At 39.7% G+C, this 19,295-nt stretch overlaps 1 protein-coding gene across 2 annotated transcripts in view; it reads left to right on the plus strand.

Annotated features, from left to right (window-relative positions):
• PLCL1 (phospholipase C like 1 (inactive)) overlaps positions 1-19,295 on the plus strand; it is a 347,516-nt gene that overhangs the window by 5,995 nt on the left and 322,226 nt on the right. The gene's annotated exons all lie outside the window — the stretch shown is intronic.

Consider the following 19,295-nt stretch of genomic DNA (forward strand, 5'->3'; position numbering starts at 1 on the left):
TAATTAAATTTTGTACAGTAAAATGTCAATTGAACATTTATTGACAAATGACACCTCAGGCACAGTAGGGCATTATGAAAAGATATCAGGAGACAGCCGACCTTACCTTGGTGCTACTGAACAAGCAATTCATTAACTGCTTCTAGGCAATGCCACAGCAAACTAATCCGGCAGTGGCCCAGGCAGTAACTCAATGAAGGAATTGTGGCAGTCTTCTCTGCGCCCTTACTCAATTCTGTTCAGCTTTAATAACTGTGAATATTAAAACTAACTTCACATTCAGGAGCAATGTCCAAACTGAGATGTGCTTAACACTGAATATTAAAATAAAACTATACAACTTTAGATGCCTAGACAGAGCTAAGAGGCAGGATCTCAGCAACAGTTAATGAGCCATTGGTTATAAGAAGGAGGGAGAGAATCATTGTGTTGGACTTTACATTGAAATCTAAGGTAATAAATCAATAAACTTTATTATAGTGAAACTTTTCAGTTCTACAAAATCTTATATTTTGAAAAGTGTTTTAATAATGTAAAATAGGTTTATTTGTAGTTTTGTTGACTCTTATTCACCACCCTATCCTAGTTCATCTCTGTATTCTAGTTCCTGTAATAGGAAACAATAGACAGAGTTTATTGTAATTAATGATTATACTAAACTGACAATAACTATTAGGGTCAAGTGGCCAACTTCTGTAACAACAGCATTCAGTCTTACATATTGGCAAATGTATTGTGTATTTCAGCTAACTTTTAATGGCAACAAAATCATAGTATGGCAAAGTATTGGAATAGTCCATTGGATTTAAAATTGGATTTTATTTGTAGTTTTATCTGTAACATCTTTTGTGAATGTAAGAGAGAGATATAACCTAGTTTATTTTCAACAGTGCCATTTAAACTCATCTTATTAATAATCAATCTAGCATTACTTTGAGAAAAGTAGGATTGTACACAGTGAGTAGAAAAGAAGCATTGTTTATATTATTATCACTTCAGAAAGAAGGCAAGTTAATTTTGAAAATAATACAATCTATCAAGACAAAACAACATAAACTATTTTAGTGTGTTTCGTTTCCATATGTTTCTTAATTTGTATTTGTAAATTTATGAAAGTGTGTAGCTATTATAGGCATATGTGTTTTTATAGGCATATTATATATGTGTTTTTCCTTAACCATACATCTTTGTATTCAAAAGTTTAAAATACCTTTGAAAGATAATATCTGCTTTATTCTTATGCTGACCTTTTTCAAGAGCCTTTAATTTTTAACATTTTTACTTCTTTTCTCTTGACCTTTATTTTAGGTTCAGGAGGTATACATGTGTAAGTTTGTTACTTGGGTAAATTGTATGTTGCTGAGGTTTGGTGTATAAATGATCCCTGTGAGCTAGTGAGCATGGTACCCAATAGTTAGTTTTCCAACCCAGGTTCCCTAACCCAACCTTCCCCTTCAAGTAGTCCCCAGTATCTATTGTTCCTCTCTTTGTGTTCGTGTGTATTCAGTGTTTAGCTACCACTTATAAGTGAGAACATGTGGTATTTGGTTTTCTGTTCCTGCATTAGTTCACTTAGGATAATGGCCTCCAACTGCATCCATGTTGCTGCAAAGCACATGATTTTGTTCCTTCTTACGGCTGTGTAGTATTCCATGGTGTATGCGTCCCACATTTTCTTTGTCCAGTCCACCACTGGTGAGCACCTAGGTTGATTCCATGTTTTTGCTATTGTGGAGTGCTGTGATGAACATACAAGTGCATGTGTCTTTTTGGGTAGAACACTGTGTTTTCGTTTGGATATATACCCAGTAATGGGATTGGTTAGTCAGACTGAACTAATTTACATTACCACCAGCAATGTAAAAGTGTTCCATTTTCTCCACAACTTCACCAACATTGGTTGTTTTTTGACTTCTTAATAATAGCCATTTTGGTGTGAGATGGTATCTCATTGTGATTTTGATTTACATTTTTCTAATGATTAGTAATGGTGAGCATTTTAAAATATATTTGTTGGCTGCATGCCTGTCTTTCAAAAACCTTTTAAAAGATGCTATGTACTAACCACAGACTAAGCCCAGGCAATATGTACAAGCAGGCAAACTTGTAATATTTACACGGTACAATATCACGGTTAGAAATGGTGGGATTTTAATGCTACTGAGTGTTCAGAAATCAGAGACACTCAAATTCAGAACACCTTCTCTGTGAGACATTCTCTGATGAGAGGGAGATGGATGCACAAATAAGGCAAAAAGAGACAAAAGAACACTTTAGTGTTAGCTGGGACCAAAATTACAATGTAGAACCCTAGAAAGCTAGATCTGACCTTGTTGTAGGCACTTTTCCCTAAGGCCCAAATGACTTCAAACCAAAGCAAGCCAAATAGCCTGTATATGTAAAGCCCACATCCCACCCCCCAGATCTGACAGCCGATAATGAGGGTAGGCACACCCTGTAGGGTGTAATTAGGGGCACACCAATTAGGGCCAGACAATAAGGAGTCAGGGACATGGTCAGCAGGGGGAGAATATGTTTCCCCTCTAAGCCTCCCGTGGCGCAGTCTAGGTTAAGGCCTGGTTCAGGAAAAGGGCAATGGTGTCAGAAGAGTGATGGCCCTGCTCCCCTACAGGTCAGCCCTGATTGTTGGGTTGGGGAGGAGAGAGAGCAGACGATGCTATGTACACTCTGACCTCTCTCTCCTTTGAAAGCTTCATCCCCATATAACATACCCCATTAATGTCCTTGAACTTGCAATTTCTTAATCATTGATGATGACTAATTTTTGGAAGTGGGGGTGGGGATGGAGGTGAGGGAATTGGAGCCTCATGCTCCCCCTAGAGGCATATATAAAAGATGCAAAGTCATCTTACAGCATTTAGTAAACTCCAGCTTTGAAATATTTTGGAATTATTGATTTCATATCCTAATTAAATGTTATATATTTAGAAATGTTATTAATAGTAAGTAGCTTTATTTTTATGTTTAATCTAATATATAAAACACCTAGTAACATCTTGAATTGGTTTTCCTCCTGAGCAATTTTCTTTATAATAATAGCAAATACTAATATCGTTTGTATGATGAGTCTGGCATTGTTTTGAGCATTAATGTGTATCAAATAATTTAATTCTCACAATAATCATATGATATGCATATTATTATTATCTCGATTTTTACAGATGGAGAGATGTTAAGTGACTTGCCTTAGGTTACATAGCTAATAAATGCAGAGCCAAGAAGTAGGTCCAAATAATCTAGCTCCAGAGGTTTCTTTTAATCTTTATGCTTTATATTCTCATCCTCTAAAACAGTATTGATTTAAAGCTTTGCTGGTGTGGAAAAAATAGCAGACTTTTTATTGTTATTTTAAACACTAAGTTCAGCTGACAAATCAAAAAGAAACAATTTTTAAAACAGTTTTGGGAAACTCAAGGATTACTTGAATATACATTTTTTCTCAGTTTCATAGCCTTCCTTTCACATAAAATACCCATGACTTTACTTTAACATTGCATTCCATTTTTCCTTGAGAGGAGTGAGGCTCCTAGTAGTACAAGGATACCTCACATAATCACACTTTGCCTTGTTATACTTTGCAGATATTGCATTTTTTTAAACAACTAGAAGGTTTGTGGCAACCCTGTGTTGAGAAAGTCTACTGGTGGCATTTCATGTCTCATTTTGGCAGCGTGTGCTCGTTTTGTGTCTCTGTGTCACATTTTGGTTATTCTCACAAGATTCTTAACTTTTTCATTGTTATTATATCTATTATGGTGATCTGTGATCAGTAATCTTTGATGTTACTATTATAATTGTTTTGGAGTGCCACAAACTATGCCCATATAATACAGCGAACTTTATTGATAAATGTGTGTGTTCTGACTGCTCCACTGACCAGCTGTTGTCAGTGTCTTTCCCTCTCCTTGGGCCTCCTACTCTGTGAGACACAACAATATTGAAATTAGTTCAGTTAATAACCCTATAATGGCCTCTAAATGTTCAAGTGAAAGAAAAGGTTTCACGTGTCTCACTTTACATCAGAAGCTAGAAATGATTAAGCTTAGTAAGGAAGGCATGTCTAAAGCTGAGATAGGCTGAAAGCTAGGCCTTTTTTGTCAGTTAGCCAAGTTGTGAATGCAAGGGAAAAGTGCTGGAAGGAAATTAAAAGTGCTACTCCAGGAAGCATATGAATGATAAGAAAGCAAAAACAGCCTTCTTGCTGATATGGAGAAAGTTTTAGTGATCTGGATGGAAGACCAAACCAACCACAACATTTCCTTAAGCCAAAGTCTAATTCAGAGCAAGATCCTAACTCTTCAATTCTATAAAGGCTGATAGAGGTGAGGAAGCTGTGGAAGAAAAGTTGGAAGCTAGCAGAGGTTGGTTCATGAGGTTTAAGGAAGGAAGCTGTCTCTATAACGTAAAATTGCAAAGTGAAGAAGCTACAGCAAGTTCTCCAGGAAATCTAGGAGAGATTATTGATGAAGCTGGCTACACTAAAAAGCCTCAAATTAGAAGAAGATGTCATCGAGGACTTCCATAGCTAGAGCAGTAAAATCAATGCCTGGCTTCAAATCTTCAAAGGACAGGCTAACTCTCTTGTCTGGGCTAATGCAGCTGGTAACTTTAAGTGGAAGCCAATGCTCAATTACCATTCTAAGAATCCTAGGGTCTTTATGAATTATGCTAAATCTACTCTATGCCCTACTGAGAGATGACAATGTGCTAGCAGCCCTCACACTCAGCGACTCCTCTGCCTCCGGCCTCGGCGTCCACTCTGGCAGCTCTTGAGGAGCCCTTCAGCCAGCCACCACACGGTGGGAGCCCCTTTCGGGGCTGGCTGAGGCCGGAGCCTCCTGCTGCTTGCAGTGAGGTGTGGAGGGAGAGGCACGGGCGGGAACCAGGGCTGCACTCACGGGCCAGTGTGAGTTCTGGCGCGGGCGGGCGCAGGCTTGGCGGCCCCACACACAGACCGGCCAGCTGGCGCCGCCCGCCCAGTGCAGTGAGGGGCCTAGCACCTGGGCCAGCAGCTGCGGAGGTTGCGCCTCGTACCCCAGCAGTGCCAGGTCCTCCAGGGTCCTCCAGCAGTGCCGCCCGTCAGCGCTACACTCAAATTCTCGCCAGGCCTTAGCTGCCTCCCTGTGGGGCAGGCCTAGGGACCTGCAGCCTGCCATGTCTGAGCTCCCCAACTGTGGTGGGCTCCCCTGCGGCCTGAGCCTCCCTGAGGGGTGCTGCCCGCTGCTCCGTGGTGCCCAGTCCCATCGACAGCCCAAGGGCTGAGGAGTGCAAGTGTGGCTGGGGACTGGGAGACAGCTCTGCCTACAGCCCTGGTTCAGGATCCACTGGGTGAAGCCAGCTGGGCTCCTGAACTGGATGGGGACTTGGAGAACTTTTATATCTAGCTGGAGGATCGTATGTGCACCAATCAGCACTCTGTATCTAGCTAACCTAGTGGGGACTTGGAGAACTTTTCCATTTAGCACTCTGTGTCTAGCTCAAGGATTGTAAATGCACCAATCAGCACTCTGTCAAAATGGACCAATCAGCTCTCTGTAAAATGGACCAATCAGCAGGATGTGGGTGGGGTCAGATAAGGGAACACTCGCCACAAAGGTCTGCAGCTTCACTCCTGACAGGGAGACCACGAACCCACCAGAAGGAAGAAGCTCCAGACACATCTGAACGTCTGAAGGAACAAACTCTGCACACACCATCTTTAAGAACTGTAACACTCACCGCGAGGGTCCACGGCTTCATTCTTGAAGTCAGTGAGATCAAGAACCCACTAATTCCGGACACACTATGAATGGAACAACAAAACCTAGATGACAGCACATATGTTTACAGCATGGTATACTGAATATTTTAAGCCCACTGTTGAAACCTTCTGCTCAGGAAAGAACTTTCCTTTCAGAACTTTCTTTTCCTTTCACTACTGCTTGTTGGCAATGCACCTGGTCACCTAAGAGCTCTGATGGAAATGTAGAGGAGATTGTTTTCATCCTGTTACATAAGATCCATTCTGCAGCCTATGGATCAAGGAGTAATTTTGACTTTCAGGTGTTATTTAAGAAATACATTTCATAAGGCTATAGTTGCCATAGATAGTGATTTGTCTGATGGACCTGGGCAATGTAAATTGAAACCTGGAAAGGACTCACCATTCTAGGAACCATTAAGAACATTTGTGATTCATGGAAGGAGGTCAAAATATCAACATTAGCAGGAATTTGGAAGAAGTTGATTCCAACCTCATGGATGACTTTGAAAGGTTCAGGACTTCAGTGGAGGAAGTCACTGTAGATGGGGTGGAAATAGCAAGAGAACTAGAATTAGAAGTGGAGCCTGAAGATGTGACTGAATTGCTTCCATTTCGTGATAAAGATTAAATGGATGAGGAGTCGCTCCTTATGGATGAACAAAGAAATTGGTTTCTTGAGATGGATTTTACTCCTTGTGAAGTTGTTATGAGCATTGAAATAACAACAAAGGATTTAGAATATTACATTAACCTATTTCATAAAGCAGCAGCAGGGTTCAAGAGAGTGGACTCCTATTTTAAAAGAGGTACGGTTGTGAGTAAAATGCTATCAAACAGCATTGTATGCTACAGATAAATTTTTCATGAAAGTGAGAGTCAATAAATGTGGCAAACTTCACTTTTATCCTGTTTTAAGAAATTACCACAGCCACCTAAACCTTCAGCAACCACCACCCTGATCAGTCAACAGTGTTCAAAATGGAGGCAACGCCCTCCACCAGCAAAAAGATTATGACTGGCTGAAGGCTCATAATCATTGTGATTATGGCTAATGACCATTAGCACTTTTTAGCAATAAGGTATTTTAAAATTAAGATTATATACATTGTACTTTTAGATGCAATGCTATTACACATTTAATAGACTACTGTATAGTGTAAACATACCTTTTATATGCACGGGAAACAAAAATATTTGCGTGACTTGCTTTTTTGTAATATTTGCTTAATTGTGATGGTCCAGAACTGAATTTACAATATCTGTGAGGTATGCCTGTATATTTTATTCTTTGACTGAAGTTATCTTCTTTACCGTGAAGCAAGAGTTTATGGTCCAACTTTGGTATAAATTATATAGGCTAAGGATGGACCATTACTTAATTACTGCAACCTGTTATGAATTATTTTATATTTTGATAGCTTTGTCTCCCAGCATCAATAAATAAATAAATAAATAAATAAATAAAATAAAGAGCATTTAAGTTTCGAGTCCAAGAAGTTGCAACTTTTGTTTAGTGGTAGGAGAGCTGATGCTATATGGTCGAGATTTCCTCCTAATTAGCTTTGAGGTAGATATAGTGCCTTATATGTAGGAGGAACATGTTAAATATTTGGTAAATTGCATTAAACTGAAATTCTGTCTGATCACTTAATTTCTTATTTTTGGTAGAAATTCCAAAGTCAATATGTGGGAAATTGAAATATATGATTATGTCATGAAATTAGTGCCACTGTGGATGCTTTATTGTGTTAAAGGTAATGAATCCATTCTGCTGTGGAGAGATTTAGTGTTATGGCCAAATGGTACCCAGAAGTTTGTCCCCATAACTTGGAGACTGCCTAGTGTTAAAGGTACAGTCAGCTCTCTTTTGTATGTCAGTTTAAATTATCTATCTGAAGTTATGTTAAATTAGTGAAAGGTACAGTTCTTTGGCTCTCTCTCTAGTATTACAGCACTTATGCAATAAAGTATTTGGTCACATTCTCTTAAAGTGATTTTTTTTTTTGTCCCAAAAGAGTTCTCCCAAGCATTTGAAACCTAAAAAACTTTTTTTTCCTAATACTTTCTCATGTTTATTTAGTGTGGGAACAAGCTAGTTTTGTGATAAATGAAGTGATGTTTCTATGTGCGTGTGTGTGCGCGTGTGGGTGCATGTGTATACTTATGCTAGGCATATTGGAAGTCAGAAGTCTCAACAGGATGTAACATTTATTTTATTTTTTTAGTAGAGATGGAGGTTTTGCTATGTTTCCCAGGCTAGATTTGAACTCCTGGGCTCAAGGGATCCTCTCACCTCAAACTCCCACGTAGCTGGAACTATAGGCCTGTGTCCGCATGCCTGGTTTTAGGTAACATTTTGATCCCCAGTTTTCTTTCCTACAACTGGGAAGATGGTCTTTATCCAGAGACATCATCATCAAAGTAAGAACTGCATAGACTGTGAGAAGTCACACGCAGAAATGTTAGCTGTTAAGCTTGACCAGTAGTTGAGGTTTCTGAAGGGAGCAAAGAGAAAGACAGGGATCAAGGTGTCCTAGAGGAGAATGGAGTCAGATGGGACCATGCTTATAAATGGGCTGAGTAAATGCCTTGACAAATGTGTTTACTTGAATCATTCTGCCAGAAGTTGTACATTTTGGAATTTATTTGTTTATTTTTAAAATTTTGATTGTCTTTGGTTCTTTTGGAGAACTTTTAACTGATGGGCACCTGACACCTTCACACACTTAGCAGTGATCATTGGACACAAAGCTCTTTGGGTCTAAAGATTCCTGAGAAGAATCAAGGGAGGACTGTTCTGGGTTGTTGGTGGTGATGATTGGCATTAAAAGTAAGCTTTGTCTGCTTGGCCATTTTGCTAACCCCAGCTCTAGGAAAGTCCAGGGAGATTCTTCATTGTGGCACCTTCAGTATGATAGATTTACCAATAGGGAGAAATGACCTCTGAAAAACAAATCATCGTAGAAGTTGGTGTACTAGGATGGAAGTAGTTGTGAGTGCTGGAATTAGCCACTACTGCTTTAAAAAAGGCTCTAAGTATTCACATACTCAGGCAACCATGACCCTCTCTTCCTTACTAAGAAGCTGCCTTCACTACCTTCACTATTTCTTTTTTTTTTTCTTTTTTTTAAAATTATTATACTTTAAGTTCTAGGGTACATGTGCATAACGTGCAGGTTTGTTACATATGTATACTTGTGCCATGTTGGTGTGCTGCACCCATCAACTCGTCAGCACCCCTCAACTCGTCATTTACATGAGGTATAACTCCCAGTGCAATCCCTCCCCCCTCCCCCCTCCCCATGATAGGCCCCGGTGTGTGATGTTCCCCTTCCCGAGTCTAAGTGATCTCATTGCTCAGTTCCCACCTGTGAGTGAGAACATGCGGTGTTTGGTTTTCTGTTCTTGTGATAGTTTGTTAAGAATGATGGTTTCCAGCTGCATCCATGTCCCTACAAAGGACACAAACTCATCCTTTTTTATGGCTGCATAGTATTCCATGGTGTATATGTGCCACATTTTCTTAATCCAGTCTGTCACTGATGGACATTTGGGTTGATTCCAAGTCTTTGCTATTGTGAATAGTGCCGCAATAAACATACGTGTGCATGTGTCTTTATAGCAGCATGATTTACAATCCTTTGGGTATATACCCAGTAATGGGATGGCTGGGTCATATGGTACATCTAGCTCTAGATCCTTGAGGAATCGCCATACTGTTTTCCATAATGGTTGAACTAGTTTACAATCCCACCAACAGTGTAGAAGTGTTCCTATTTCTCCACATCCTCTCCAGCACCTGTTGTTTCCTGACTTTTTAATGATGGCCATTCTAACTGGTGTGAGATGGTATCTCATTGTGGTTTTGATTTGCATTTCTCTGATGGCCAGTGATGATGAGCATTTTTTCATGTGTCTGTTGGCTGTATGAATGTCTTCTTTTGAGAAATGTCTGTTCATATCCTTTGCCCACTTTTTGATGGGGTTGTTTTTTTCTTGTAAATTTGTTTGAGTTCTTTGTAGGTTCTGGATATTAGCCCTTTGTCAGATGAGTAGATTGCAAACATTTTCTCCCATTCTGTAGGTTGCCTGTTCACTCTGATGGTAGTTTCTTTTGCTGTGCAGAAGCTCTTTAGTTTAATGAGATCCCATTTGTCAATTTTGGCTTTTGCTGCCGTTGCTTTTGGTGTTTTAGACATGAAGTCTTTGCCCATGCCTATGTCCTGAATGGTACTACCTAGGTTTTCCTCTAGGATTTTTATGGTATTAGGTCTAACATTTAAGTCTCTAATCCATCTTGAATTAATTTTCGTATAAGGAGTAAGGAAAGGATCCAGTTTCAGCTTTCTACTTATGGCTAGCCAATTTTCCCAGCACCATTTATTAAATAGGGAATCCTTTCCCCATTTCTTGTTTCTCTCAGGTTTGTCAAAGATCAGATGGCTGTAGATGTGTGGTATTATTTCTGAGGACTCTGTTCTGTTCCATTGGTCTATATCTCTGTTTTGGTACCAGTACCATGCTGTTTTGGTTACTGTAGCCTTGTAGTATAGTTTGAAGTCAGGTAGCGTGATGCCTCCAGCTTTGTTCTTTTGACTTAGGATTGTCTTGGAGATGCGGGGTCTTTTTTGGTTCCATATGAACTTTAAAGCAGTTTTTTCCAATTCTGTGAAGAAACTCATTGGTAGCTTGATGGGGATGGCATTGAATCTATAAATAACCTTGGGCAGTATGGCCATTTTCATGATATTGATTCTTCCTATCCATGAGCATGGTATGTTCTTCCATTTGTTTGTGTCCTCTTTTATTTCACTGAGCAGTGGTTTGTAGTTCTCCTTGAGGAGGTCCTTTACATCCCTTGTAAGTTGGATTCCTAGGTATTTGATTCTCTTTGAAGCAATTGTGAATGGAAGTTCATTCATGATTTGGCTCTCTGTTTGTCTGTTACTGGTGTATAAGAATGCTTGTGATTTTTGCACATTAGTTTTGTATCCTGAGACTTTGCTGAAGTTGCTTATCAGCTTAAGGAGATTTTGGGCTGAGACAATGGGTTTTCTAAATATACAATCATGTCATCTGCAAAGAGGGACAATTTGACGACTTCTTTTCCTAACTGAATACCCTTGATTTCTTTCTCTTGCCTGATTGCCCTAGCCAGAACTTCCAACACTATGTTGAATAGGAGTGGTGAGAGAGGGCATCCCTGTCTTGTGCCAGTTTTCAAAGGGAATTTTTCTAGTTTTTGCCCATTCAGTATGATATTGGCTATGGGTTTGTCATAAATAGCTCTTATTATTTTGAGGTACGTTCCATCAATACCGAATTTATTGAGCGTTTTTAGCATGAAGGGCTGTTGAATTTCGTCAAAAGCCTTTTCTGCATCTATTGAGATAATCATGTGGTTCTTGTCTTTGGTTCTGTTTATATGCTGGATTATGTTTATTGATTTGCAAATGTTGAACCAGCCTTGCATCCCAGGGATGAAGCCCACTTGATCGTAGTGGATAAGCTTTTTGATGTGTTGCTGAATCCGGTTTGCCAGTATTTTATTGAGGATTTTTGCATCGATGTTCATCAGGGATATTGGTCTAAAATTCTCTTTTTTTGTTGTGTCTCTGCCAGGCTTTGGTATCAGGATGATGTTGGCCTCATAAAATGAGTTAGGGAGGATTCCCTCTTTTTCTATTGATTGGAATAGTTTCAGAAGGAATGGTACCAGCTCCTCCTTGTACCTCTGGTAGAATTCAGCTGTGAATCCATCTGGTCCTGGACTTTTTTTGGTTGGTAGGCTATTAATTATTGCCTCAATTTCAGAGCCTGCTATTGGTCTATTCAGGGATTCAACTTCTTCCTCGTTTAGTCTTGGAAGAGTGTAAGTGTCCAGGAAATTATCCATTTCTTCTAGATTTTCCAGTTTATTTGCGTAGAGGTGTTTATAGTATTCTCTGATGGTAGTTTGTATTTCTGTGGGGTCGGTGGTGATATCCCCTTTATCATTTTTTATTGCATCGATTTGATTCTTCTCTCTTTTCTTCTTTATTAGTCTTGCTAGCGGTCTGTCAATTTTGTTGATCTTTTCAAAAAACCAACTCCTGGATTCATTGATTTTTTGGAGGGTTTTTTGTGTCTCTATCTCTTTCAGTTCTGCTCTGATCTTAGTTATTTCTTGCCTTCTGCTAGCTTTCGAATGTGTTTGCTCTTGCTTCTCTAGTTCTTTTAATTGCGATGTTAGAGTGTCAATTTTAGATCTTTCCTGCTTTCTCTTGTGGGCATTTAGTGCTATAAATTTCCCTCTCCACACTGCTTTAAATGTGTCCCAGAGATTCTGGTATGTTGTATCTTTGTTCTCATCGGTTTCAAAGAACATCTTTATTTCTGCCTTCATTTCGTTATGTACCCAGTAGTCATTCAGGAGCAGATTGTTCAGTTTCTATGTAGTTGAGCAGTTTTGATTGAGTTTCTTAGTCCTGAGTTCTAGTTTGATTGCACTGTGGTCTGAGAGACAGTTTGTTATAATTTCTGTTCTTGTACATTTGCTGAGGAGTGCTTTACTTCCAATTATGTGGTCAGTTTTGGAGTAAGTACGATGTGGTGCTGAGAAGAATGTATATTCTGTTGATTTGGGGTGGAGAGTTCTATAGATGTCTATTAGGTCTGCTTGCTGCAGAGATGAGTTCAATTCCTGGATATCCTTATTCACTTTCTGTCTCGTTGATCTGTCTAATGTTGACAGTGGAGTGTTGAAGTCTCCCATTATTATTGTATGGGAGTCTAAGTCTCTTTGTAAGTCTCTAAGGCCTTGCCTTATGAATCTGGGTGCTCCTGTATTGGGTGCATATATATTTAGGAGAGTTAGCTCTTCCTGTTGAATTGATCCCTTTACCATTATGTAATGGCCTTCTTTGTCTCTTTTGATCTTTGATGGTTTAAAGTCTGTTTTATCAGAGACTAGTATTGCAACCCCTGCTTTTTTTTGTTCTCCATTTGCTTGGTAAATCTTCCTCCATCCCTTTATTTTGAGTCTATGTATGTCTCTGCATGTGAGATGGGTCTCCTGAATACAGCAGACTGATGGGTCTTGACTCTTTATCCAGTTTGCCAGTCTGTGTCTTTTCATTGGAGCATTTAGTCCATTTACATTTAAGGTTAATATTGTTATGTGTGAACTTGATCCTGCCATTATGATATTAACTGGTTATTTTGCTCATTAGTTGATACAGTTTCTTCCTAGCTTCGATGGTCTTTACATTTTGGCATGTTTTTGCAATGGCTGGTACCAGTTTTTCCTTTCCATGTTTAGTGCTTCCTTCAGGGTCTCTTGTAAGGCAGGCCTAGTGGTGACAAAATCTCTAAGCATTTGCTTATCTGTAAAGGATTTTATTTCTCCTTCACTTATGAAACTTAGTTTGGCTGGATATGAAATTCTGGGTTTAAAATTCTTTTCTTTAAGAATGTTGAATATTGGCCCCCACTCTCTTCTGGCTTGTAGAATTTCTGCTGAGAGATCTGCTGTTAGTCTGATGGGCTTCCCTTTGTGGGTAACCCGACCTTTGTCTCTAGCTGCCCTTATGATTTTTTCCTTCATTTCAACTTTGGTGAATCTGGCAATTATGTGTCTTGGAGTTGCTCTTCTCGAGGAGTATCTTTGTGGCGTTCTCTGTATTTCCTGGATTTGAATGTTGGCCTGCCCTACTTGGTTGGGGAAGTTCTCCTGGATGATATCCTGAAGAGTGTTTTCCAACTTGGTTCCATTTTCCCCCTCACTTTCAGGCACCCCAATCAGACGTAGATTTGGTCTTTTTACATAATCCCATACTTCTTGCAGGCTTTGTTCATTTCTTCTTCTTCTTTTTTCTTTTGATTTCTCTTCTCGCTTCATTTCATTCATTTGATCCTCAATCGCTGATACTCTTTCTTCCAGTTGATCGAGTCGGTTACTGAAGCTTGTGCATTTGTCACGTATTTCTCGTGTCATGGTTTTCATCTCTTTCATTTCGTTTATGACCTTCTCTGCATTAATTACTCTAGCCATCAATTCTTCCACTTTTTTTTCAAGATTTTTAATTTCTTTGCGCTGGGTACATAATTCCTCCTTTAGCTCTGAGAAGTTTGATGGACTGAAGCCTTCTTCTCTCATCTCATCAAAGTCATTCTCTGTCCAGCTTTGATCCGTTGCTGGCGATGAGCTGCGCTCCTTTGCCGGGGGAGATGCGCTCTTATTTTTTGAATTTCCAGCTTTTCTGCCCTGCTTTTTCCCAATCTTTGTGGTTTTATCTGCCTCTGGTCTTTGATGATGGTGACGTACTGATGGGGTTTGGTGTAGGTGTCCTTCCTGTTTGATAGTTTTCCTTCTAACAGTCAGGACCCTCAGCTGTAGGTCTGTCGGAGATTGCTTGAGGTCCACGCCAGACCCTGTTTGCCTGGGTATCAGCAGCAGAGGCTCAGTCGAAAATGCAGAAATCACAGGTCTTCTGTGTCGCTCGCGCTGGGAGTTGGAGACTGGAGCTGTTCCTATTCGGCCATCTTGCTCCGCCCCTCCACCTTCACTATTTCTTTGCCCAAACCCTTTTCCCGAGGCTGAGTAAGGGAATGACTGGAAGGGAGAAAGTAGACTTAGAGGTTGTGGGGAGGTGGAGCTATGGTTCCTGAAGAGAGCCTATTCCTTCCACTTACCTCATTGTAGGGTGAAGAGATAATGACCCTTACTGAGGTTGAGAAAGGACTCAAGTGATGATTCTGTTTTGTTTGTTTTGAGATGGTGTCTCACTATGTTGCCCAGGTTGAACTTGAACTCCTGGCTTCAAGCAGTCCTCCTGATTCAACCTTCCGAGTAGCTGGGACTACAGCACATGCCACTGCACCTGGCAAAGAGATAACTCTTGAGTGTAAGATTGGACTGGTAATGGTGGTGGCATTTAACTGTCTCCTTCTCCACCAAGTCTCCCTGTAAGTTTGGACTGGTGCCTATCTGTCTTTTCTTGAAAGACATTGAGTTACTGGACCATCAGAGCAGATGCTCTCCTGTTTGTGGAGAAAGAGGACACTAGAAGACATCCAGTCCTCTTGCTGCTGCCCCACCCAAAGAGGTTTCTTGGGTGAAGGGACCCTGGTAACAAAAGGCTGGGACAGGAGCTGGTGAGAGGTGGAAGGGAAAAGGTCAATGTTCACGCCAAATCTCCCACACCAGGATAATAAATGTGTGAGGAAGAAGGGCACTATGGGGAATAAGCAACCCCTTAAGAGTCAGCATTTGGATGCCAATGCTGGTTTTGGTTCTCTCCAAAAGTCAGCATTTGGAGAGAACCAGTGGTCAGTTCAGTGTTAATTTGAGGAGTAGAGAAAACCAATCCAGTGGGGCCTGCAACATCCCTATGGGGCCATCCTATGGAGGGACTTTGGCTTCGTTTATTCATCCTCCAGCTCAAGCCTAGAAAGGAAATGTAGCAGGGAAGAGAAAGGGAGAAGTGGGTAGAGTAGACCCATCCCCAGCCCTAGCCACTAAATCCACCATTCTAGCTTGCCGTGGGGGCTGTGAAGTAGAGAAGACCTTGAATTAAACATGAAATTGAAGTTTTAAAATGAACAAGACTGAATAAGGACTCAAAAGAACCCTTCTGATAATGGAAAGAGAATGACACACTATGGAATCTGAGTAGGCTATCAGTAATAACTGGAGTACACAGAGACAAAGAGGATCTGAGAATGGGTAGTTAGGGAAAAAAATGTTTATACCACAACTTGAGATTGTTTAATTATTCAATTACATTATTATAGAATTGGAGAGCTGAATGGGAGCTTAGAGACCATTTTCCAATTCTACCCTTTCATTTTACTAAGCCAGCTGTCTACCATCCTCCCATTCTTTCAGAGAATCATTAAAATGAGATTATTTGTGATAATTAGATAATGTAATTAAAACTGTTTATGATACCAGGGATAGGTAGTGGAGGTTTCTTTCAAGCATTCATGTTATAGAATGATAATGAGCATACCATTGTCAAGATCTTACAATAGCTTCACTTCTTGTAACAGTCTGGGAAGACCTGTAGCTATCATTATCACTTCTGCCTTACAGATGAGGAAGCCAAGGCTCACTGTTATGCGTGCGTGTGTGTGTGTGTGTGTGTGTGTGTGTGTGTGTAGTAGGGTTGGGGGAAGGCATATTTTTACTCTTCATTTTCTTTTATCTTCCAAACCTGCAACCTGAAAAAACAAGCAATGATTTCAGAATATATTCATCTGCCTGGAATGGACTTGAGCAGAAAAACAAAAGTTAAGGTGGTTCAACCCTGGCTAGTTTTGCAATAAAAACAACCACCATTTATTGAGTTAGGTGCATATGTGTTATTTCATTTAAGTTGGAAGTAGGAAGGATCTAAGAAAAAGCAATGGATCTGAAGTAATTGTTTTGACACAACTCCTAGGGCTGGGGATTGGGCTTCTCGCTCTTCAAAACTTACATGTCAGCAACCCCAAGTATTAGTTTCTTGTTGTGCTGTAACAAGTTGCTACAAACTTAGTGGCTTAAAACAGCACAGATTTATTATCTTATAGTTCTAGAGTCATTTATTGTGTTCCTCTATGCATTGTCAGTGTAATGGGGTATGTATGCCAGCCTGTATGGTAGTGTAAGATATTAAAATAAGAACAAAGCCCAGTTTTCTTAGCACTGCTTATATCAAAGTGTGATTTCCATGTAAGCTCACATCATAGGGAATCAGTTGCAATCTGGTTTCATGGATAACAAGACCAGGTTACGGAATGTTTTTCGTTGCATAAAGCCTGTTAAAAGCCAGAAGAGAAAAGCAATACTTTCTGCTGACATTAGGATCAACTGAGAATATAGTGGGCTTAGTGGCATTAAATAAGATAAAAAAGTTGAAATCAAAAATGTAAACTCTGTAGATGTAGATATTAGGTATTTATTTACATAAAATGAAAATTCTGAAGTGGATATTTTTGCTCTTCTGAACTTCTTCAAGAAAAATTTGGAGAAAGCAAAACTGTGATTTAAGTTCTTTACCCACTGTGCTTAATACCTTACTATCTTTTAAAGAATTTGCTTTTTTACAAGCTACAAAAACATTGCTCTGAGGCTTCGTATGGATATTAAAGCTTAATTGTGTTTATCTGATTACGTTCTAAACCTTTCTGTATTCTTATTAATGGTTTAAATTTTGATATTTAGGTCTTACATTTGAAAATGGCTTAAACATTTTAAAGATCAAGTAGATGGTTAAGGTGGATTATTTATCTTATTCCTATAAGGATCACCGTGCTATAACCCACAAGGACTGTCTTTGTAGTTTTCTTCGAGTGCTCTTTTTTCCCCCGATCATTTGGGTCTTCTCCTTTAGAATAGTTTATTCTGTTTTCAGTGTTCAAGAAGTATATCACTGGTGGTGGTACTCAGCCCTCCAAATTATTGTTTGCTTTGGAGGAGATAGTTGGCTTGATCTACATCTGAACTTAAAATTTCACTATAAAAATCTTTTTTAAAGGGGGAATTTAGGTGAAAATATTTATACATGAACTTCTGAACTTTTGGAGTGAAGAGGTCCACTCTCCATATTTATAAATACTTTCATTTGATGGGAGGCTATGTTGCTCTGACAAAGAGATCCCTACACATAGTGACTCAAACATGATAGTTTATTTCTTTAATAAGTAACATTAAGCAGGTTATTACAAATTAGGTGGGTGTCTCTGCTCCATAGAGTCATTCAGGGATCCAGATTTTTTGGTCTTCTTTTTGGGTCACCGCTTAAGATGTTGACTTGTCCCTTTGATGAAAAAGGCCTATCACCACATTTGCCTTCTATTTTGTAAGAAGGGGGATGAGGAAAGTGGAGGGTGATTAGCTTCTTTTTAAGGAAGTGACCTGTAAGTTGCACAAGCCACTTCTGTTCATATCCCACTGGCCCATTGGCGCATTGGTCATATGCCATACCCAGCTGCAAAGAAGGCTGGAAAATGTAGTCTTTATCTGGGTGGCCATGTGCTTAGGTAAAGATTAGGAGATTCTTATTAGTGAAATGAGCAAGAGGAGACTGTAAGTTTTTGTGGAGGTTAAAACAGTTAGTCATGGGACATATTCTTAATTTGGAGAAGGGACCAAAGTGTTTTGTAATAGGAGGGAATCAGACATTATTCTGTTTTTGGGTTCACATTGTTTAACCTGGATAGGAAAATTGACCAGAACATGGCTCATGTGATACTGGGGTCTGTTTCAGTATCTGTATGAGCCAGTTAGCTTCAAAATGATGTCTCACAGAGATGGACTGCACTTTTTATCCTGACTTTCAAATGTATACCATATGTGAATCATAGATAAACTCCAAGCAAGAACAATTTAGGATGCCTTGAGTAACTGTTGTGTGCCACACGCTGTCTGAAAGATCCTGTGGTGAACTTTTAGGAGAGCCTTTGGAGGTCATTTTTCAGTTAACCACACTAGGGCAGGAACCCTTCTAGATGTGCAGAATTTGCTTCCAGTCAGCAGGGTGTTGCTTCCCTTACTAGGGAGCCAATTTCATTTTCAGTCTGCTTTTGTTGTTTGAAAAAATTCTTATGTTGAGCCCAAATCAAGTTATTCTCTGACACTTTTCTTAGGCAGTCCTATTTCTACCTTCAGGAGCTATAAAGAGTAAGTTTAAGTTCTCACATGACAGCTCTTGACATATTTGAAGGGAGTTACGTGGGTGTCTTCTCCCACATTCCCACTATAATAAATAACCCCTGACATTTATTGGGTGCTTACCATGTTGCAGACACTGTTCTAAGCACTTTACATGTGTTAACTCATACCAATTCTTACTAGTCTTATGAAATAAGGACTCTCTGCCCCATTTCATGGATGAGGAAACTGAGGCACAGGCAGGTTAAGTATTTGCCCAGATTCACACAGTAAGTGGCATGTTCTGATTTGTCAGTGTTTCATTTGAAATGGTGTTCCTAGACCTCAACACTGGTTGCTATGCCAGATGCACTGTGGTCCACCATAGTGTGAGACACTATGCTCCTGAATTTGAGAGGATATGATGAGTTCACCAAAGGTAGGCTTGATATGGCAGCTGGAGTCAATTTAATATGATGTATAAAACTATTGTACTTTTCTTCAATAGGGAAGCAATTATAGCTAAAAATCATAGGTAAAAATTCAGTTACAATGATTTTCTATTCTTTCCTTTTAAGAGATGGGCTCTCCCTATGTTGTCCAGGCTGGTCTTGAACTCCTGGGCTCAAGTGATCCTCCTGTCTTGGCCTCCCAAAGTGGTGGGATTATAGGCATGCACCACTGCACCCAGCTTAAAGATGATTTTATTAATAACTATGTGAAACAATAGAAATAAATTAGGGATTAGGAGAATGGCTAGAAGTTTCTAGAATTAAGTGCTAGATCTAAGAGGTGGTATAGTCCTACCATTAAAAGGCCCTAGAATTGGACTGCCAGAATTGGAATACTGATTGTCTCTCTCTCTCTATATATATGGTTGGTGGTTTTTGGGAGGATTTAAATGAGAGGATTAAT

The sequence above is a fragment of the Papio anubis genome, chromosome 10 (genome assembly GCF_008728515.1).
Source record: "Papio anubis isolate 15944 chromosome 10, Panubis1.0, whole genome shotgun sequence".
NCBI classification, from domain to species: Eukaryota; Metazoa; Chordata; class Mammalia; order Primates; family Cercopithecidae; genus Papio; species Papio anubis.